This window comes from Mycteria americana, chromosome 2 (genome assembly GCF_035582795.1).
Source record: "Mycteria americana isolate JAX WOST 10 ecotype Jacksonville Zoo and Gardens chromosome 2, USCA_MyAme_1.0, whole genome shotgun sequence".
Taxonomy (NCBI): domain Eukaryota; kingdom Metazoa; phylum Chordata; class Aves; order Ciconiiformes; family Ciconiidae; genus Mycteria; species Mycteria americana.
The window spans coordinates 173,096,679-173,119,462 of NC_134366.1; the positions used below are offsets into that span (position 1 = coordinate 173,096,679).

Here is a 22,784-nt window from a genome sequence, read left to right on the forward strand (position 1 = left end):
CTTCCAGAGATCCAACACAGTCTCCACCAGTGCTATGGTGCCATGCAAAACAGAAGGGAATCAGGGGGGTCGGAAATTGAATCCTTTATTTCAGCACTTGTGTCAGATCCGCTCTGATGTGTTTATTCTCAGCTCCCATCCCACCTGCCAGCATGCAGGTTATGTAAACCAGAGGTGTGATGCTAAATGGGAATCTGGGCAGCGGGGAGGGGAGCCTCCAATTTGGCAAGGTTCAGACCCGCACCTGACCTCCACCTCAGGGTCTCATCTTCTTCAGGTGCTACACTGAAATGTCCTCTGCCACAGGGAAAAAGTTGGCGTCTGCCTGGGTCTGGGCTTTGGGGCTCCTGCCTGGCTTTTACAGCCACCCCCAGTCAGGGGGGAATTTCTCAAGGCCGGGGGAAGGAGGCTAAATTTGATTGCAGTAGGAAGGAGGTTACCGGGCACAGGTCCAAGCTGTGCAGCGTGATTTTCTTGCAGACCGCAGTCTGGCGTTAGCTGAGAGATTAGTATATGATCAGGTATTAGTGCTTTCGTCAGTGTATTTTGGGGGAGATTTTGTTTCTCACTGATCTGTGAATCAATACATGAAGGCACACAGCCGAGCCATAAATCCTGCAAATTAGTTCTTCAGCTGTGCCTCCCTCCCCAGCTATGAGCACTCGGCAATATTCACTCTCCAGATTTCAGATTTCTTTGCAATGCCCTTTTCTCCTGTGTGAACAGCTTGCGAGGAGTACCGTGTTGGCTGCCTCCTCGGAGTGATGCGAGCTTCGTTAAGTCATGTGTCATGCCTTGCATTTGCTGATTGGATGATTTATGCATTCAACCCAAGCAGCGTGACCTTTTTCATTGCAACCAAAGGTGAAATTTGAAATAAGATTTTCAGCAAATCCTGAAGCATTCAAGCTTAATATTGGCTTTTGTAAAGATCTCTCCAAGTCCAGCGTGAGTGCTTGAATGTTCCCAGAAAATAAATATGAAAGAGGCTCAAAGGTGGCTGAATCAAAATCCTTTTTGGGTGTCAAATATTTGTAGAGAGCGTAGATAATTTTTTGCTGGCTGCTCACATCTGCTCCATACTGAAGGTACAGAATTATCATCTTCACTGGTGGGATGCCATCTACATAGAAACAATGCTTGCAGGGTACCCGGCCTCTCCATGTGCTGCTCTGTCTGTCACTGTGTGTGTTTTGATCTTTGTAAAAGCTTGATCAGGAAGATGGAGGCGAGATCCAGTTTGGACAGAGCGCCAGTGATCCCTTAACAGCATTTTGTGGGTGGAATATTTCGATAGGGTTCCCGATTTCCCAGCGCTGATGATGATTATTGCTGTCACTGTTGTCCTGATTGTATCTGTAGCATTTTTTTTCCTAAAAGCTTCCCCTCTTCCCCCCCCCCGCGTTGTTTCCCACGTCATTTGTTGTTTCTGGGCCTGTTTTGACACTTTCATCTTTGAACAAGGGTGCATGCGTGTGTTGTACTAATCTAGTCTGATGACTTTCAAGGCACATAAGGAATTGCCAGACACCCAGATACCACCCCAAAACGTGGAGCCTGACTTTTCCTGATGTGCCTCTTCTATACCCGGGATGTTTCCAAAGCAAATGGGTGGGTGCAAATCTACAGAGGCTACAATGAGATGCTGCCTTGGAAGCAACTGTGCTTTGGCTCACAGAGCCTGTGGGGTGAGATCCCTTTGAAAAGGTTCACTCCCCATCCCTGGGCTCTGGTATGCCGAAGGATGGAGAATGCATGTATGTGTCTGAGTGTTGGATTAGATGTTGCCCTCTCCCTGCTCTCTGACGTCACTTAAGAGCAGTCCAAGGATAGATCTGTTGGGCTGGACATTGGCTTTGGTGGCCAAAGAGCAGAACTGGGAGATGAACTTCTGCTGCCAACCCAGGCCACAGATCTCCTGGTCATGGTGGAGAAGCGGGCGTACTGATCCTGTCGCTCCAGAGCTACTGGGCACTCAAGAAACCTAACTGACAGCCTAATTTCACTCATGGCCAATGAGTTTGCACTTGGTTCAGGTACACAGGGATGTTTGTGGACATTTGCAATGGGACTTCACAAAGTAACTCTGCCGAAGTGACCCTGCCTTGTCCACAGCGTCTGTTCTTCAATGTCTGGAGGTAGGAGAGACTGCTCCAAATTTGCTTCCCAGGTTTAGTGAGACACCCTCTTTGCACTCGCTGTCCCACGCAGACGTTGCAGAGGTTACAGAGGGCAGTGGTGGGGGTGGGAAGAATCTGTCAGGGTGCAGAGGCGGCAGGAGATATTTTGGTGTCTTTCTGCACATGGAGCTTGTCCTGGTGATCAGCAAGACACGCTTGGAAATGTATTGGCAGCAGCAGCCCACCCCCCACATCTCCCCTCCTTGCTGCAGCTACCTCAAGTTGCTGCTCTGGGAAGGCTTGAACAGCGGATTTTTTTCTAGGAGAAGACAATTCAACAGGGGAAATATTTTTGGCCAGCATTAGATCTCCCTTGGCTGGCTCAGGCAACATGCGAAGAAGGCAGAGACTGGTTGTACGTCCTGATGTTTAGAGTTGAACTCTCTTTTGGGAGTGCAAGTTGGCATTCCTGGAATAGGGTCCCACACTGGTTTGGGGTAGGAGACCAGGGGGCTGCAGATGGGAAAGCTTCCTGAAACATGGGGCATTGGAACTTCAAGGTCTGAAAATCCTGGTGACTCTCCAAAATATAAGCTGGCTTCACTGTAATGAGAGCTGAAGCTTTAAAAGGGACGCTGATGTGACATTTTAATGAGAGAAGGTTAAATGTGTGCTTAAGTGTTGTGCTGAGTTAGGCACTTAATGAATGTCTAATTAGTCTTGTCTTCACGTAATCTGTTCTTGGAAGGCCATTGCAGTGCTGTCACATTTTGGTGGGCCAAAGAGACAACCAGCATGCTCTAGGCCTTCTGCTCTTCATATCCCCATCTTGGAGGGATCCAAGATGCTGACTGCAAAACAGGGTTAAGTGTGTGCCCCTGAAATATATTATTTGCTCCCTGGTAAAGTAGATGGCTCCAGGGCTGGAGGGATTTTTATGATGAACAAGTCTAATTGGTTTCATGTCTCAGCCAGAGAATTTCACAAATTCATTTCGGCAAAGAACTTGAAACTGAGATTTAAATGGAGCTTCTTAGTTCTCAAAAAATTGAATTGAAATATTGCTAGTCTGAAGTGCTTGGGGTTTTCCTGCCTTTCCTGATAAACTTTTCCACTGGTTTGCTGTCCCCATTGCTCTGAACAAATGCAGATCCCCCCTTTGTCACACATGCTCATCACTTCATTTCTGTTTCATTGGTGGTGTTTCACCTTCCAGTCCTTAGATGTTTTTCTACCTCTGTCTGCTAGATTAAGAAGTCATCTAGTGTCCATTCTCTACTGTTTGGAGAGGCATTTATAGACCCATGAACAAGTTGCTGCTTAACCTCTGCTGCATTAAGTCCATATGCATGAACTCCATAAATCTCTCACCGCAGGACACATCCTCCAAACCCTGGTTGCTGTTGGGAAGCTTTGCTTCATGGTTGGCCAGTTCTGCTGGCTGAAACGTGATGTCTCCTCAGAAAGGCTGAGTTTCTGCCTGGACTCATGACTGAGTGACTGCTGAAAGAAGTTGCTGGTATGGAAGAGGGGCCAGAGGCATAGGGACAAATGAATCAACTGCCATCCTCCCTGCTGCAGGACTCACGTTGTGTGGCACAGGTCTCCTCCACTTGAATCTCCCCCAGGGCAGAAATAACTTGATAGGTCATTTTCTATGTTTGTGGTGAGCTTTAGTGACCGTGAAAGCTCAGGGATTGATAAAGAGCTGTGAGTAAATTGCCCAGGGGCAGGCTCTCAAGCCTCCCCTTGACCTCTTCAGCTCCTTCTTACCACACAGGCTCTATTCCTTCTACAAGAGTCCCCCAAGCCCAAACAACAGCTGGGCTTGCAGAGAAAGTTGTTTGGCTTTGGGTTTGCCTCGTTTTTGGATTTGCCACCAAATGGCAAAAATGGAGCTGGATTGGTGCAGTTTCATTGCCTCTCCTTCCTCCTGGCATGGACTTGCTGAATGTGCTTGGGGAAGGTGTGCTGCTTTCCAGCTCCTTGCTTCAACATCTGTGTTTGCCTCTGCTTTCTAGTCTATACATCTTTCAGAGCAGAGCTAGGATACAGTGACAGATCACCAGCAAAACATGGGGCAAGGAAGAACTGGTTTTGGCTCACATGTGAAATTTTCCTGTGTTACCCTGCAAAAAGCCTTGGGGATTTTACCTTACATCTCCCCAGCTGAAGTCCAAATCTCAGCAGCTGTGACCAAGAGCTGATACCACTTCACAGCTCCTGGAGGAGGAGGTTGAACACAGCCTGGCACCTGGCTAACAGAGGACCTTCACCACCTTGTCTCCTGCAGTGAATGCCCACTGGACCCATATGGGCAGCTCCTGATGGGGCTGTCCCTCTTGTATGCAGTCAACGGGGTGTTTAATGGATGAGGCAAGTGTGGGTAACTCCTTCCTGGATGCTGAAAAGCGGGTTTCTGACTCAGTTTAAACACTCACATCTTTGTGATCTGTACAAGCCCTGCCTGCCCCACTGCTTTCCTCTGGGGTCATTAAAGACCTTGCAATTAGAATAGAATAGAATAGAATAGAATAGAATAGAATAGGAATGGAATAGAATAGAATAGAATTAGGACGAGAGGAAATGGTCTCAAGTTGCACCAGGGGAGGTTTAGACTGGATATTAGGAAATTTTTCTTCACCGAGAGGGTTATCAAGCATTGGAACAGGCTGCCCAGGGAAGTGGTTGAGTCGCCATCCCTGGAGGTATTTAAAGGACGTTTGGATGAGGTGCTTAGGGACATGGTGTAGTGGTGGTCTTGGTAGTGTTAGGTTTATGGTTGGACTCGATGATCTTAAAGGTCTTTTCCAACCTATACGATTCTGTGATTCTGTGAATATTTTCAGTTGGAAGGGACCCGCAATGATCATCTAGTCCAACTGCCTGACCAATTCAGGGCTGACCAAAAGTTAAAGCATGTTATTAAGGGCATTGTCCAAATGCCTCTTAAACACTGACAGGCTTGGAGCATCAACCACCTCACTAGAAAACCTGTTCCAGTGTTTGACCACCCTCCCAGTAAGAAATGCTTCCTAATGTCCAGTTTAAACCTCCCCTGGCACAGCTTTGAAGCATTCCCATGTGTCCTATCTCTGGATACCAGGGAGAATTAGGTATGAGTGTAAGAGTGGCAGAGCAGAGATTTCCTGTGTCCATGCCACTTTCAGCACTCAATTCACTCGTGCATGGGTCTGTGTGGAGTTGTCCTATTTGGGAGACGTTCGGGGAAAGAAAAATGAGGAGAACAAAGCGATCAGTTCCATTGTGAGCCCAACAGCTTGTGGACATGATCACAATGCAGAAACATCAGCAATTACCATCTGAATGTGCTATTGTTGTAGCAGGGAGACTAAAGGTGGAATTTACATCCAGTTGCCGAGGGAGTTTCACAGGCAACTACTCCCCTCATTGCTATGAGGGGACTTTTACGGGTAATTTAATGAGTGGCAGCCTGGTGAAAGGCTCAGCTTTTCAGTTATGCTTTTTTTTTTTTTTTTTTTTTTAATTTGCCATTGTTTAACATCCTCTTGTATTCAGGACCCATAGCAGCTGCCCCAAAATGTTTTGTATGGGAATACAGGATGAAATTTAGATGCAGGGAAACACAGACACCAGATTCAAAATCATCACATGTGCAGTGTAGTTTTATAACTGTAACTGCTGGATATGAGAATGAGGATACTAATGTCTCAGAAAGGAGGGTGCACAGAGACACTCCTGGCCCTTTTCACCGCCCACCCTGAATATCTGATGTATTTAGGTGATGGAGGCAGGCTGAAAAATGAAAAACATTGTCTTTCCAAGGGGAACTGGATCCATGGAGCTTTTCAGGTGTCTGATGCCCCTTTGAGGTGCCTGACCTCCATGGGTTTCCTTGGCACTGAGCTCTCTGACCTGGTGGATCCTGTCTCTCATGGTGGATATAGCTCTAGGGTTTCTCCCAGGTTTCTTTGAAAGGGAGTTTTCCCTTTTTCAATGCTGGTTTCCTCTACCCAGATGCAGCTCCCAAAGACTTTGGGTGAAGTCAGGACTTAGCTGAGATGGGGCATAGCCCAGCTGCCTTGAAGATCTAGCAGACAACTGATCTAGGAGCGGAAAAGGGCTCTGATCTTTGCCTAACAGGCTGGGAACAGAGGCTTATCCATGAGTACTCAGAAAGTGGACTTGGGTGCTCTAAGCCACAGCAGTCTCTTCCGATGCTGGGCAGAGCAGTAGATTTCACCCTCTTCCAGAGCATCGTTGTCACCTCTGCAACTCATCTCTTCTCCCATGTTTTCCTTCTATCATTCTGATAATCAATTAAATCTTGCAATATCTATGGGTGGTGATTCTGTCTCCTGTGAGCCCGCCATCCCCCAAGACAGTACTGAAGCAAGCTTGAGCTAAATAGGTTAGAAAACTGGTTTTAGATTCTCAGCAGGTATATTTTAGTGTGGCTCTGTGATACTTCAACCTGGGGAGGATTCAGCAACTGTGGGTTGCTGTGGTGGTTCTGCCAATGTCACCTCCAGTTGTTGACTTTCCGTGTAGTACACTCACTTCTTGCACTCACTGCAGACAGGAATCTGATACTGATATCCTACATTTCAGCCTTCCAGCAGGGTGAGACAACCAGGCTAGGAAAGGACACGTCCTTTAGCACACCAGAACTGCAGATCTGTTGAGTTTAAATATATTTCTTTTTGTTCCCTGGCTCTAGTTCTGATAGAGCAATAATTGCCACACACCTCATTAAACTGAATGCTCTCAATAGGTCTTGAGTGGTCCATGCCATTAAACAAGCAGTTACTGGCTTGGGATATTCGCAATGCTTAGAAGCAGCAAGGAAGAGAAGGGACCTGCAGGGGTGAAAGCTGCAACTCCAGGCTCCTGAAGAAACTGGGCTGCCCTGGTAGGGCGGCTGCTTTGTCCCATCACTTCTGGGGCAGCTTGAGCTGTGTTGTCCCTGCAATACATCTGCTTTGATCCACACGAATACCAGCAGCAATGGGGGACAGGCACAGAGAGAGGCTGGTGTTGATTCCTGTAAGTGCTGTAACAGTTTGTGTGAGTGGAGATAATAGGGCAGTGGATATGTGTGTGCAAGAAGTTTGGTAGGGTCCTAAAACACAGGGATTAAATTACGATCAAATAGAAAGGAGCCTGATCCCTCCCTGTGTCCTAGGGCAGGAACAAAATTACTGGTGCAGGTCCCTGGCTTTGTCATCTTGTCTGGATGAAGAGGGGGATGCCCTGGTCTCTGCCAGCTTGGATGTTTGGGGTTTTTTTCTGGATGGAAGTTGACACTTCCCTGCTTGTCAGTTTTGGGGCCAGGGGTTTGGGTATCTTTGTGCTGGAGGTGCCCAAACCATGTTTGGAAGACAGTGAAGTTCTGCATATGGTACTGAAAGCAGGAGAAACAGCTAAGAGCATGGGTGCTTTCTCTACTTCATTTCACTGGTCCTGCTCCTGAATCTGAAGACTGAAGGACAAAGATTCAGGTTATTGGCATCTGGGCTTTTGTTGAGACCCTGGGGCTGATGCAGAAGGGGACCTACAGAGAGTTTCTGCTTCAGGATCTACTGGAGGCTGCAATAGGACATGGGGTACAATGACTTCACCATGTCTCCCTATGTCTCCTGCACCCCCAGATTAAACCCAGCCACATGAAAAGCATTATTCAATAATCAGTGTGCACTTCATATGCAGGTCTCTATGCCATCCCATGTGCTTGTTGGATGAAATCAAGGTCTAGTTTTGGTGTCCCTTCCCATAACTTGATTCTGTTAGCCATTTTCAGCTAAACAGCCTAAACAAGGCCATGAACAGAATCCCATTTCTACTAGTTCTGTGGTCAGAAGTAGAGGTGTGGAAGAAAGGCAATGCCGCGCATGTGCCATGGGGAAGACTGCAGTGCAGGTTCAGCTTGGCCATCAGAGACCTCCGTGAGGGCCCAGCCTAGATCCCAGATGGGGAAGGAAGCAGCTCTGTTGTTGTACACAGAGTTTCTTGGCTTTAAAGTTAGTGTCCTGTGGAGCAACCGGGCTAAGAGACAGGGATGCTGTGCATGTGTACATACTCACAGCCAAAATAGTCCTGGCATAGGGAGCTGCCAGGGGACAGTCCAGTCCCCATGAACAGTTCCAGTCCATGAGGATGGTACCAGTTGTGCTTTTGGTGCCTATCAACCTGGGACTGGGACTAAGCTCCCTAAAGTCAGTGGGTTAGTAATCTCTACAAAGCTGGACCAAGGACACATCAGCACCAGAATTCCATTTGTGGACATGTGCTTGAAAAGATGTCACTGGCCATGCCCAGCAGCAAAGCACCCAGACAGATGAGCCAGGGTTGCTATTTACAGCTGGGTTTGTTCAGCATTTGTCTTCTGTCCTGTTTGCATGGGGTCAGTTGAAGAAACATCAATAAAACTGACTGAAGACAATTAATTTCTGCCCACAAAACCCTCTCTTCCTCATACCCCTTCCTCCTCCTTTCTTTAGTTTGTTGGGTTTGGGTTTGGTTTATTTTGTTTTCATTTTAATGTTCTGAATTACAAAGCTTCCTACTGTGCTGTACACTTTTTGCTAAGCATTGGACAGTGCACATTTCAGGGAGCTCTGCTGGGCTTGGAGTGACTCTAACTTGGGAGCAGCCCATGAGGCTGTGCTCGATGGGTAGCCATGTGCTCAATCTGTGGATGCTGCAACCGAACTGTGAAGAGTCAGGTCCAGCGCCAGTATCACCCTGCTGGGGTGATTCAGCCTGGAAGTGTTCGTGATGTTTTCATCATGACCCAGCAATGCAGCATCTAAACCTGGTTGACCACCTTCCTCACAGAAAAGAGATGCTCAGCCTCGTAAGCCTCCCCAAACTCTCCTCCCCCATGTCTAGATTTTAAATTCTGGGGGCACCTTCCTTAATTGGCCTGAAATTTAGCTAGCTAAAGTGCATTAAGGTCAGCCAAGATCAATGGATGGTGGTGTAACTTGAGATTGGTAACAGCAAGGCAGACAGTGAGCAGCAGAGGAGCTGCTCAGAAAGACAGCTGGCTTGCCAGGAGGGTACTCGCTGAAGAAGAAAAGATGCAGGGACCAGGACAGTCCCCAGGTAACTATAGAGAGGTATTTAAAGAGATTGCTTTTCATGCTTCTGTGCTTTTGGGCCACGGAGGAGCTTAGGAGGCCCCTTTGGGGAGCTCCACCACCTGCCCCCATGGACCCACTGCAGCTGAGGAACCATCAAGGAGAACAGCAGACCTCAAGGGAGAGCCATGATGGATCCCACCAGCTGTTAGGGCAGGGATGGCTTTTCTCGCTCAGCAGCTCTTGCATGCAACATGCCACTCTGTGCAGTCCCTTCCTTCCCACCCACTCTGGTGTCCCTGCCCCACGGGCAGCTCAGCAGTGCTGTGTTTTGAGCCTATTGTCATTGGAGCCGGTGACAAGTTCAGTGGGAGTTTTGCCTTGGCATAATTTGGTGCCTTTTATTTGCTGCAAAGCAGAAAAAGAGTTTCCAAAAGCCTTTTCCAAGCCTTTAAACACAACAACCCACCTTCTTCTCTACTCCTGAGCCTGAAGTGTTGGCCCCAAATTTGCCGGTGGGGAGGCCAAGGTGGCATGCTGTCCCTTCTAGTCTTAAAAATAGGGCTTTGTGAATGGTAGAAAGGATGAAGCCTGATTTCCTACCACATGAAGTCCTGTATTCCCCTACTGTGACAATCCCAGCTCCTCTCGTTGCTGCTCATATACAAATCTCTCATGACTCATCTTCCACCAATGCCTCTGGGCTTCTCCCGTTACCAGCACCCTCCTGGGTCCCCTAGTCTTTTTCTGGACAAGAGGTAGCACATCTGGAGCATTGCTGGCCTTGGTGGTGTGCCAGATAAACCAGATAGATAACTGCTTACTAGCTATTTTTTTGGTGAGTGGGATCACTTAGGCTGACCTCATGCTCACCAGAAACCTTCATGGGCTGAGCACCTTTGGGGTAAGACTGGCCTCAAACATCAATTGGTGAAGGGATAGAAGTCAGGCAGACAAAAGTGGTCATCTTTCTTTGGGGAGCTGCCTGGAGAGGAAACCTAGGCCAGTGTTTCTGTGGGTGCCCTGGGACTTCTGCCACATGGGCCCACTACAGCTGTTGGGTTAGCCTGGCTTGGCTTTGAGGTTGTCCTGGGGTTGACAAGAATCCTGTGCCGAGTGCTGGAGGCAAAGGGACATATGACAAGCGAGTGGTATCCCAAGAGCAAAGCAAGGGGAGAGACAGAGTTTGCAACATGTGCTGGGTTACAAACACAACACTGATCCATGGGGCTTGAGTCTCTCCAGAGAACAGCAGTGGGTTCTCAGAGACACACATCAGTGCCCCAATGTCCTTTTTAGGAGACTGAGTAGCCCCTGACTCTTCGCATGTTATAAACATGGATGAATATGTGAAATGTCTATTTACATCTGCCTCCAGAGATCATTCCCTTACCTGCTCCAGTACAATTTCACTCATGTTTTATTTAGCTTTTACTTCCAGCTGAATATGCTGCCAATCTAAAGGGGGACAGGTAGAAAACGGCAACAACCTCTTGTCCAGGGTCACCAACTGCTTTTCCTCCTGAGGCAGGGGCCTCATGTCAGGTGGTGTGATGGGACATTTGATGGTGCGTGGCTGTGGGACAGGAGCATCTCTCTGAGTCAAAGCTCTTTGAGTACAAGCCCACCATGCACAGCCTTTCCCATAACCACAGGGCTGCTCTGCAGCGTCTTCGCCGCTACGCAATGCCAGAAGCAGCTGGTGTGTGGGTCACAGCCCTGGGGAAACATCTGGGTCATATGGCAGGAGTGGGTCTTGCTCTCTGGAGCAGGACTGGGTAGGGAAGGGTGAGCAGGTCTTGAGAGAAATGTCATATGTAGTGCTGGAGGCTTCAAAGGCTTGTGGAGGAGTATTTGTCTTGCACCTTTTCTCTCTGGTTCAGAAAAGAGCTCCTCTTGGTGAGAAATGGCTGGGGAAGGGCAGGCACTGTGCACTCAAAGAAATGGTTTTTAATACTTCAGTAGGAAAGGAAAAGAAATGAAAAGGTGACGGGGAAGAGCCAGAAGCAGCAGTTATAAAATATGAATGGTGTAGCTGGGTTTCCCTTGCTTGACTGAGAGCATGCATCAACATGGGGAGAGGAGGGAGCGGAGGAGGCAGCAGCCAGAAAACCTCTATCCCTCTTCAAGGGTGCAACTGCGAGCCTGTGACATGCCCAGATCTGACAGCCTATCCCTGCTGTCACCTGGCTGTGTCCCACTGACCTGGTGTGAGAGATGCAGCCACACTCTTTGTCACCAGAAATGCAACATCTACCCCCACCTCCTGCTCTACCCTGTCCCACAGCAAGCTGAAACACATCTGTCCATACACAGGCAGATCCTGTCCAGAGATGCTTGGATAGGCACTGGCACGCGTCTCCCTTCGTGCATGTCCAGAGAGTCAGATGCACGTGTACACCAGTTTGATTTGGCGCATGGATGTACTCGCATGGGTATATATATATATACAGGAACAGGCTCATGAGTGTATACACGGATGGCCAAGTGTGCGTGTATATGGACATGTGCCTGCACACAGCAGTGTAAAACCACGCATGGCAGGCAGATAGACAAATGGGCATGAAGGTACCTGCATGCACATGCAAACCTGACAATAAACAGGTGGACACACATACAGAGCTGAGCAGACAGATGTATATGCTCTGAGGTGGATACACACTCATGTAAATGAGTCTGCAAACATGTGCACGTGTACTGCTGCTGTACATCCCCATCCCTGCACACCCCCACAGCCATGTGAGTTCCAGTACACACCTATGAACATATCCAGGAGCTGAGACACCCCCCCCGCCATGGGGAGCCCCATAACCAGACACACAGAGAAACGCGGGGCATGCAGCTTCCCACTCAAGAGAGGCTGCATACCCATCGAGACCCACAGCATGCAAACTCACTGCAGGAACAAGAGGCTGACTCATGCTTCATCCTTTCCATGTTTCTTCCAAAATACACCATGAGGCCTATCTGGAAAGTGAGTGCCTCATGGTTCATTTTGGAAGAAGCTGGTTTTGTTTATACTTGTGGGATCCTTCCCATGAAAAGTAAAACTTCTGTTAATCCCCCAAGAGCTAATGCAAGCTGATGGATTCCCCAGCGTGGCTTGATAGCTTGGTGGGAAAGGACAACCTGCATGGCTTGGCACTCAGAGGGGACAAAGCAAGGACTTGCTTTGAGACTGCAGTCATCCAAAGCTGTCCCCAAGCCCACTGCTGGTGGGACATGCTTCCCTCCGCCCTGCTTTCCCACAGCAAAGCAGTGCAGTGCATGCGGCAGTCTTCTCCTGCTACGTAAAAGGCTCCTGATCTGCTTAAAGTCCATAAGTGCTTGAGTGGTGGGTTGAACCAGGGCACTCCTAGGGACCACCAGCTCTTCCTTAAAGCTCTTTCTCCACTGCCTGATGTGTGGCTTATCAACAGGAGAGCTTGCAGCATCTATCCCTGCAGCACGCACACTGGCTTTTGGGGAGTTTTACTGGAGAGTTGTGTCTTTGGAGACTGTTGACTGTTCCTCAACATCTCCGCTCCTGTCTTCCCCATATCCCAGCTCAGGTGTGGATACCTATGCACAAGCCCCATGCAACACATGCAGACTCATCCACATGTCTCCAGTTGCATGCTGGTTTGTACGTGCAGACATGTACTTTTGACTCCCACATGCCCCATTGCCCTCTCTGTCTTTCCATCTTGGGGGCTGTTTCTCATTACACCAAGACCCTTTGACAGGCTTTTGAGGAGCAAAGTCACTCTAAGGCAGGTGTTGGGATGCTGAGCTGTCTGATCCTTTTGCGGTGTCAGAGCAGCCTCAGTGCAGCAGACAATTGTGGCTGTTCTGCTTTCGCAGGACTGTTGCATTGAGAAAGTCCCAACTTCAAAAGGCAACACTGCCAAAAATGACAGCTTTGCTTACCTCACATTTTAATTAAAACACTACCCATTCGCCTTCGCCCCTGCTCCTTCCCTCTGTACCTTTCTCTGCCCTGACCCTCTTGCTGCAAATGAACATCTAATGTCAGCTGGGGAAAATGCATTCATTCAGCAATAAAATAATTGAATGCTCCTCTGGCAAAATGAACCATTTCCTGCCTTCCTTGTGTTTTACCACTTTTTTCTCCCTTCTTTTCCCCTCTTCTTTCTTCTTCCCTCTGGTGAGATAAGGCTGCCATTCTTGAAAGCCATTTTAAATATTCATGTTTTAATTAACGGACTTTATTGCATGAAGTCTATGTAAGATAATAAAAAGACTGCTTGAGGCACAACACATTTTTTTGTTTGTTCTTGAAAGGGACTAAGATGTAAAAAGCCTAATACGTTTCCTCAACAAACATTTGAAAGATACACAGAAATGACAGCCATGGGTCATGTAGCCAGTGGGCCCTCCATAACCCGCATGCTCCTGAGTATTGCTTTGCAGTGTGTCTCTATAAATGTGGAGCATGATGTAAATCCATGGGCCTGTTGCAGGGAATGGTTCCTCTGGACAAGCACGAGGCTTTGCAACGGGCAGTGGTTTGCATCCAGAGGATGTGTGGGTGGAGATGGAAGCAGAGCTACAGCGATCAAGGACACTTCAGGGCTGTGGATGTCTGGGGCTGAATGCAATCTTTTGCTGAACCTGGAAACTGAATGAGTTGGTTTTAGTTTGGATGATGTTTTTGACAAAATAAAATAGAGGGAAGGTTTGGACCAGTCCCCTTCCCCAATTTTTCTGGGTTGAAAAACCCAAATATTGACTGTACATTTCTGCAATGCATTTTGCTTTTATTGAAGACAAACAAGTTGATAGAATACATGAATTTGTGAAACATCTGGTATTGCCAGTTATGTATTTTTGCCAAAAAAAGAAGAAAAATAATGTTAGATGAAACTTCATTCTATGTGGGTGTTTTCTTATGGTGCAGCATGCTGAAATTAATTTTATATTCTGAGTGTGTCATCTGTGCTGCGTGACATGGGCCTCTGCACCCAGTTTAGCTGTGGTCTTGTGCTGGGGCGGGTTCTAAGGATGCTGGACCAGAACCTCACAGGGATGCCTATGCTCTGTTCCTGCACCTGCTCATGACCTTGAAGAAGTCAAGGCATTTGTGTACATGGTGCACTTAATCTTGGTTTTATCCTCCTATTCTTTTCTTTCTCTATTCTGACTCAGATCTTGAGAGCAATTGGCACTTTCTTAGAAAACAGATGTACAGTGCCTAGCACCAGCACTCCCTGAGTTGTGATAATAGCTATTAGTAAGACTGGATAGAAATAATCATAATAATTAATAAATACTCCAGTGGTTATTATGGTTAAAGTTTGGTTGTGGAGTTACTTCTCTTTTAGGAAAAGGATCGTCTCTTACAGGGTGACACCCTTGCACTGAGGCTGCTTGGCACATAGAAAGAGAGGGATTGTCCAGCATTAAAGGAGGCAGGTGGGTGGTGCAGAGAAAATATCTTTAGTCGCCCAATGTAGGTTTTTAGTGCTTCAGTGATAAACTATATTGTGCCCTGAGGATGTCTCTATCTGTCATATTGATTACTCCATTTGCTATCTGGCTAGTACTGAGTTTTTTCATCTTAAATTAAGAAAGAGACAGTTCACCATTAGCTGCCAAGGTGCAAAGATGGGGTCACTCTGCTGAGCTGAGTTGAAGGGCTCTGGATTTACACCAGGAGGAACAAGCACACAGGTAGGCTGGTCTTAATAATGGATTGACTGGTGGAGGAATCTCCATTCTGTCTTCTGAAGGTGCTGTCACCTTTGTGATGTTCTATTTGTGGAGGTGAAAATGATGTACTGTTCTTGCTTGTATGCTGCCTGGTAATGGCTGGGGCATCTGCTCCTTCTCTTGGTGAGAGCTACAGGTGAGCAAGTCAAGGTTATTTTCTGATAAAGAATTCACACTCCTCTGTCATGCATCAGCAGAGCTGAGGTGGTTTAACAAAATCTAAAGGCAACCCAGCAACTGGGGAGCGCAGTAAGAGGAGTGAGTCCAAAGTGAAAATTCTTGCTCAATACTTGTAAAACATTGCTGACAACACTGTGAGAGGAAAGAAAGACCAGATTTGGGCAGATCATGTAATGACAGGAATTAATTTACCAGCACATATGTCTTAGGATGTGCCATTGCATCACAGATCTCCAAGCCCAGTTTGATCATACCCCTCCTTATTATATCTGGGACATCGACTTCAGTAAATGGTTTGCTGATCTCTTTAAGCCATGAGCCCTGGCTCTCAGACCTGTTTTAAGTTGTCTGTCTGACTGTGAGCAGCAGAGGACCTCAGCTCTTGGTGTCCCGTGTGCTGTAGTGGCTAACTCCAGCTGTCCCCAGTGGAGACATCTCAACAAGTCACCCTGAGCTCCCTTCTTAGTCAACAAATAGGTGCTTGAGGTGGGTAGTAGGTATGAGGGCAGGCTTCATCCTATCCCAAAACAGACATCAGAGGGAAGGAGTCAGGATCTTTAGCAAAAGGACTGGATAGTTGATTTGGAGGACGAGTAATGGTTATAGGTGGCATCTCAGCTTGAGTGCAGCCTTGCCACTGCTATAACTGAAGTGATTGTCTTTGGGTTGAAATGGGGTACCAAGGTTAGCCCTGATACAAGCCCACCCCTGGTAAAAGCCACCTGACCTTGCTGGGTCCTCTCCATCTCCTTTCCAGGAGAGGTTTTTCTGCGGGATCTATCCCTAAGGGCTGGAGCACAAGGGCATTGCAGGGAGGATGTTAGTAAAGCCTGTGCATCCCAGAGTATTCCTCCTGCTGAAGCTGTCTCTTTCCCCAGCATTAAAGGAAACAAAGAAATCACTCATAGCAATTAAAATTAAAAAGAGGCTCTCAGTAAGTCTAAACCTTTGGGAAGTTTCCCATTTCATGGTTGCTGAGATCTGCTGTCACACCATCCTCAACAAGTCTTCAGATTATCCTTCTGTCTGCCCCATCTTCATGATCATCCCTAGTCCCTGCCTGGAGATTGCTTTCCCCACCCTCTGATTACTCCCTTCCTTTCAAGCATGACCCCTTATTAAAAGGATACCATGAGAAGCGGTCCTTGCCCACCCCTTCACACACCTATCTTAATTTGAAGCTGATCTTGGTGATGAGCTCTGGCTCACAGGAGATCAGACGAGATGCCTCTTCATTTGGGGTTAATGAGATCCAACCCTGAGAGAAGGGTGAAGCTTGTGCTGACACACCTGGGTCTGTTCACACTTGGTTTGGACCAGCGTTGGAAGCCTGTTCAGCCTCATTGCACGTGATCTGCACACTGCAGGAACGGCTGGAACCAGCTCACACAGCCCTGTCCACCAGCCCCTATTATGAGCTTGCCTCTCTCATCCAGCCATGCCGGTGGAAAGTCTGGATTGTGAGACGTCACGGTCTTCTACCCCTTCATCTGCTTTGCACCGGGAGGAGTAGAAACAACCATGCAGTGCTTGTGTTTTGCAGAAGTCTTGAGCTGAGCATGGTGTGGGCACGTGCTCCTAATGCCATATGGCCTGCACCCTTGGCAGAGAGATTGCCCTGAGACCAATGCTGAAGGTGGCCTGGTGGTAGTCTATGCGCTTTAAGCCTCTTAGGTGGCACTTCCCACTGCTTTTTGAGCCTCCCCTCCTCTGTGCTTAAGCCTCCCCTTCCTTCCTCAGCAATGCTGGCACAGCTGCATGTGTGATGATAACCTGCAAAATTGGACAGGAAGCTGGCCCAGCTTAAAAAGAAATTAAAAAAATAAGTGTTTTTTGTCACTCTAATAGGCTGATTCACTGCGTGGATCCACAGGCGGCAGTGCTGTCACAGGAGGGGTGATGGGGTGATGTGGGATGACTAGCCAGGGGTAGAAGTTAAAGCCCCCACAGCAGCTATGAATGTGGAGCTGTATCCTTTTCTGCATTTCTGCCATCCAAGTGAGCCAAACTCATCCGGGACTGGACCTGAGAGGGGTGCTTTGGCCTCCTCCCCTCTCCCTGAGCATGCTCTTGCTGTGCCCCCAATGTCAGCACCAGTGATATTGCAATGGATGGCAAGCGACTCTGCTCACCCATCCAGCTGAAAGCCAACCTCAGGAAAGAAAAACAGGGATGAGTTTTAATTTGGATCCATGAGGTGGCCCGAATCTGGGTGCAACCACCCAGATTTCAGAAAAGGGGACACATGGCATAGTGCCTTCTGGCCACAGCCTGGTTAAGCTGCCTGCAAAGCCCCACCTCTTGGCTCTACCCCTGCATCTGAGTCAGCAGCGATCCCTTTTGTTTGCATTTAGTGTAGATCTTGTTAATTGGCTCTTTCATTCCTCTAATTAAATGTAAATGAAGAGTGGATCATTAAACAGGGATACAGGAGCTCTCTCTGAACAAAGCAGGTTTCAGCTGGAGAAGGAAGCATAGGAAACACATTTTCCTCTGCCCCTTTTACTCTAGGTCTTTCCTCTCTCTGGTAGAGGTGGTTTCAGTCCCAGAGGAGCTTCTCTGCTCTTTTGCTGCTGAAGGCCTCCTCCTACGGGTGTGCAAAGGATTTCCTGGTGACAACAGGATGGGCCAAGGCCGGAAACAGTGAGCCAAACCTGGCTGTCTTCCCTTTGCTTTGCAAGCTTACTTTTGCCCTAGTCCTTCTGCCTGAATCTTGCAGATTGCTTGGATGCAAAATCCCCAAGGATGTTGCAAGCAACTTCATCGGGCGCCTTCTTGGAGCTGCCAGCCCTGCATTACGCCAGGTCGGGCATGATGGTCTTCAGGGTGTCCTGCTGTCTGTTTTTGCCTTGGCAGCACCATCCTATTCAGGATGGAGGGGGGTTAAACATTGCCTTGCTGGAGCCTGTCACTAATGCCTTGTGCTTGGCAGTGCAGTGACGCGGCCGCGCAGCGTGGCCGGATCTGTGGGCGACAGGAACAGATGGCATATGCTCTGCTGAAAGCAAAGCTCTCCCTTCGCTCAGGGTGTAAAGCGATGTTTTCTTTCCTGCAGGCCTCAAATCTGTCCCTGGCGTGCCACTCGTGGCCACCTTAGGACGTTAAAGGGGAGGTTTTGCTCCCGTGCACTGATCAATGCTGTGAAGCAGGGGCTGCGGGGGGTGGGCAGCATGGGAGGTTTCTCTGAGATGCTTTTCTAGGGCTCAGCAGATATTCTGCATAAGCCTGAGTGACCTGGTCCCAAACCTGCTTGGACTTCAAGGAGATGAACTTGGCAGCTGGCCACTTGGTCTGTGACCAGCTGGAAGGTCTCCACCTCCTGGTGACCTGGGAGTAGCTGGGATTTGGAGGCCATTTACAGACCGAACCCTGACTTTCTATCATTTCAAGGGGTCCAGAGGATGAGTGCAGCTCCCCAAAGCATGGAGACACAGGGAAAGGGCAGGCAATGCATATGGCTGCTGCAGAGGCAGCCCATGGTGGGCAGAGCGGGGTGGTTTGCAGTGGGTGCATGGAGCCACGGAGATAAAAAGGGGCTGGGGTGCTGGTCCAGAGGGTGAAAGCCAGGTCTGAGGCTGTGTGTTTATCTTTGGGGTCACCCCGTAAAGCTTGGGGACAACAGGAAGGGACCAAACACCTACCATGACCAGCTTAGGTTAATATGGTTGTGGGGTCTCACTGAGACAGCTCTGACATCCCAAATGCCACATCTCAGCCTAGGACAGAGGTTGCCGTTTGGTTAAATACAGCCGCTTTGCAAAAGGAATGAGTTTGTTACGCTGAATCAACACAGCAGGAAAAAATCCCAGACCCCTGAAATGACATTGAATCTATGCAGTGTCCCCTTCAGTTCTCAGTCAGGAAACCACAACCCACCTTCTGCAAGCCTGGTCCTGTGTCACAGCCCAAAAGGTTTCCTGGACTGGAAGGTGAGCTCAGGTCATGGGGAAGGGACTGGCTGCTTGGATTTCTTTTTCTCCGGAAGATAGGGTGAACAAGAGCGTGCTGCTTGTCCTCCCCTTTGCTATCTTCTGCTACCTGCTGGCCCGAAGGGGTCTTTGCCTTTGTGTCCTTGTATGGCCTGGTGGAAGAATTATCAGGGAGGGTGATGAGCCCAGGGAAGGTCTGAGGTGCCACACGGTGCCGGGCAGAGCTTTTCCCGCTTCCAACCTGGAGGATAACGGGGGAAGCAGCTGACCTTTTTTTCTGCTTGTCTGTGTCATGCTCCTCCAAGCAGATGGTGCTCTCACTCTGGGAGACACAGCAACTGGGAGCTGAGCTCTCAAGCCAGGGCTCTGCAAATGCAGTCGCTCCAAGGCCACTGTTGATGGGACCTGGCATCCATCCGCCTGCGGAGGACAGCCTGGGTTTCATCCCCTGCAGTGCCTCTCCCTGGCCCCGCTGCAATCACAACAGGAGAAACGTGCTTCAGGTCCCTGCTCATGGATGCCCCATGTCTCTTTGGGCAAGAAATGTAACCTCTCTGTGCCTCAGTTTCCCCACTTGAATAAAGGATTTCAACATCCTTAAGACTTTCAGATGGAGGTTAGTAGGAAAACATATTTTTTTTCTTTCTTTCTCCCTCTTTCTTTCTTGGTGTCGTTTTCTCTTTCCTCCCTTCCTTTTTTTTTCTTTTTGCCTTGCAATACCCATCTATCCCTACATGCCTACTCCCATCTAGGGCTAGTGGAAGTGTCCTCTAAAGCTGCAGAGGACAAGAGGACCAGAGGAGGGGTCTGCTGCCCCACTGCCTTGGGGGATGCCATGAGCTGGGCTTTTTACTGAGCCATTCCCAGGGCACCGGGAATCCAAGTGCAAGGATATAAATGCTTCTTTTCTTTCCAAAGTCTCAGATGGTTCACACAGGGATCTTTCATTCCCTTTTGAACCTTCTACCAGTTCCTAATTAGACATGGGGAGATATTTTCATGCACTTGAAAAGTTTTATCTAAAATTCCCTGCCTTTTTATTTTTCTAAACCCACTAAAAATATCTTCCTAACTCCCCCTGCAGTGACACACTCCCAGTTCTTGTCTTCCTGCTCCCCCTCAAAATGGGTCTAGTGGGAATGTCCCACACAGAACATTTAGTTCTAACATTTCCTTCTTTCACTCAAAAATATAGAAAAACCCAGATGCTTCCATGGAAAATTTGTCTTTAGGTCAGAAAGCAATTTACTTATTTTAATAAAAAGTGGTTTAGGGAATGCTTACCATCAAATGCCCTGATGAAACCTCTTTGCTCTGGTCTGTGCTGAAGTCTTGGCTCTTCTGGTCATCAGATGGCACTGGATTTTTTAGGTTTTTTTGTTGTTTTTTTTTTTTTTTTCCCCCCCTTACTCCTGAGCAGGCTCCTAGCACAGAGGTGCTAGAAAAGCATCTTCAAACTGGAGATACGGATTGCCTGGTGTATCAAAGTTATGGGGCAATGACTGCTGGAGCATGGCTTTCTCCACACCGCTGTGCATTTGGCGGGTGACATGTTCCACATCAGAATCAGCTGCATTTTGGTCCTGGGTAGTCCTCCTTTCAGCACAGAAGTGTTGTGTGGCTACTCTGTGAGCCATGGATAGATGCAGTTTAGAAAAAAACAATCTTATTCATTACTTATGAAACTCTTGTTCATCTTGTAAGGTCTTGGTAGCTCTTCCATATATAGATCTTTAATCCTCACCTACGGTATTGTTTCAGGATAGCTGGGGATTTGGGAAACGGTTTACAGCTTCTACCTGAAAAGCACAGTCCAGATGGGGCCTGGGGTACCCTGGGTAGGGACTGTGGGTGTTTCAAACTGTGTGAGTTGGAGGGCTTGCTAGACAGAGAATGACTTATTCTTCCCACTTGTCCCCGAACTGTGTGATGTTCCTGTAAACTGATGCACATACAAATAGCAATGATAACTGCTGAAAATGTGCATCATTGCCACAAACTCCTGTCATGACAACTGCACGTCTGCTTTCCATGTTCTCTCTTCCCCCTCCAAAATCAGCTCCTGTCATCCCCCAGACAGGGTGGGGAAGCAAAAATCTGACTGAACAAGTCTATCTCCAGACCAATCTGAAATGTGCTGTAACATTGGGACCAGCCTTTTTTATTTGAAATATCAAGACTCAAGAATCAGAACCACCTTGGGCTTGGCTAGTCCATCCCTAGGGCAGGAGCTACTCAACCCATCCCTAATCCTTACCCAATCCATCCCTAATAAACTGTTCTTTAAAACCAGTGAGGGAACCACCACATCCTTTCCAGAAGATTTATTCCCATGTCTTGTGGGTGTTTGGGATTATCAAAAAAGATTATAAAATCCACTCATCTAACATGTGTCACTGTGCTGGCTCAGTCCTATACTACCAGCACTCTGAAGGCTCACTTCTCCCTTTGAAATTTGTTAAAAACAAGCATTTAGATTTAAAGGGATGGCAGTTTCTCTTAGCTAGTTAATAGCTACATGCTCTCACAGCAGCCCCATCCCTGCCCTGTTTTCTGCTTAGGTCTGTCGGTAGAGGAGCCTGAAGAGAGAAGAGCCATGGCTTGGGCAACTCTGTGTGCCTGCTGTGGGGTCACCACATCTCAAGTGCATCTTTTTTCACAGCCTCCTTCATGCTGAATGCATTTGAAAGGTGACACAGGAGGACCCTACCTTTCTCTTCTATTAAATCATTGCTGGAGACTGTCACTGCTCCAGCATATTAGCTGCCCAACTTAAAAAGGAACAAAGGAGTTATTTGCAAAATACATGTTGGGAAGAGATTAAACCTGACATCTCAGCTACGGAGCCTTCCCCAGGCGAGGAGAATATACAGAACTGAAATATGTTTTCCCTCTTCCCTGGCTGCTGGAGGAAGGACCTTCCCCTGAGTTATTGTTTTTTAACCCACTTCTGCAGACACTCGCTAAACAATCTCTCTTGCTAGTTAGCAAGGTCCCTCAGCACTCATCTTTCACGGTCATGATTTGATCATCAGGTGGGGATTGGGAAGAAATACCCTGTCTGCCGGCAGTTCTGCCTGTTGGAAGGAGTCTTTCCGAGTCTCAGTGTTACAGCAGCAAAGGAGGAAGAGGGATTGTACTGGCTCAGGGATTGTGCTGGCTCATTGTGGGGCTTAGTGGCCGGCTGGGGTTAAACCATGACACCATGCTTTGCAGCGATTGCTGAAGACAAGTCAGGAACAACAAGAACTGCAGTGCTCCAGCCAAGGGGTTTTTTATCCTTCACAAGCCTTGTGTTTGGGGATATGTCCCATCTGACCTCCAAAGCATCGTAGCCTCCCCTTCCTGCTGCACCTCTCAACTCCATCCAAGTTTGGGCACATGCCTAGGCAGGGTGATAGTCACTTGGTCCATAGAGGGTAAGGGAAAAGGAAGGCCAGGGCCCTGGCAGTAGGTTGCAAAACCTTTCTACCCCACTCTAAAAAATTAGCTCTGATGTAAGGAGAATTATTACCTTGAAGCCTTGATTGTCTAGCTCTTCTCAGCTGAAGGAGCTTTAGTGAGAGCGCAGGCACGATGATCCTTATTTCTCCAACATGTTCATTGGGCCATAGGGTGATGTTAGACAAGAGGACCATTTCTCATCTCCAGCATCCTGGTTGGATGCTCTAAGTGGTGTTGAACTGAGGTTGCTGAGGGTTTCGTTACTGTGTGTGGGCCCTTGAGGGGATGGGGCAGACAGCAGATGGACAGCAGGGGCAACATGAACCATGGTTGTT

The 22,784-nt window shown here is 48.1% G+C and overlaps 1 protein-coding gene across 1 annotated transcript in view; it reads left to right on the forward strand.

The window, feature by feature from the left end:
- The window catches only part of LOC142406535 (adhesion G protein-coupled receptor B1-like), a 144,513-nt gene that overhangs the window by 78,688 nt on the left and 43,041 nt on the right, over positions 1-22,784 (forward strand). The gene's annotated exons all lie outside the window — the stretch shown is intronic.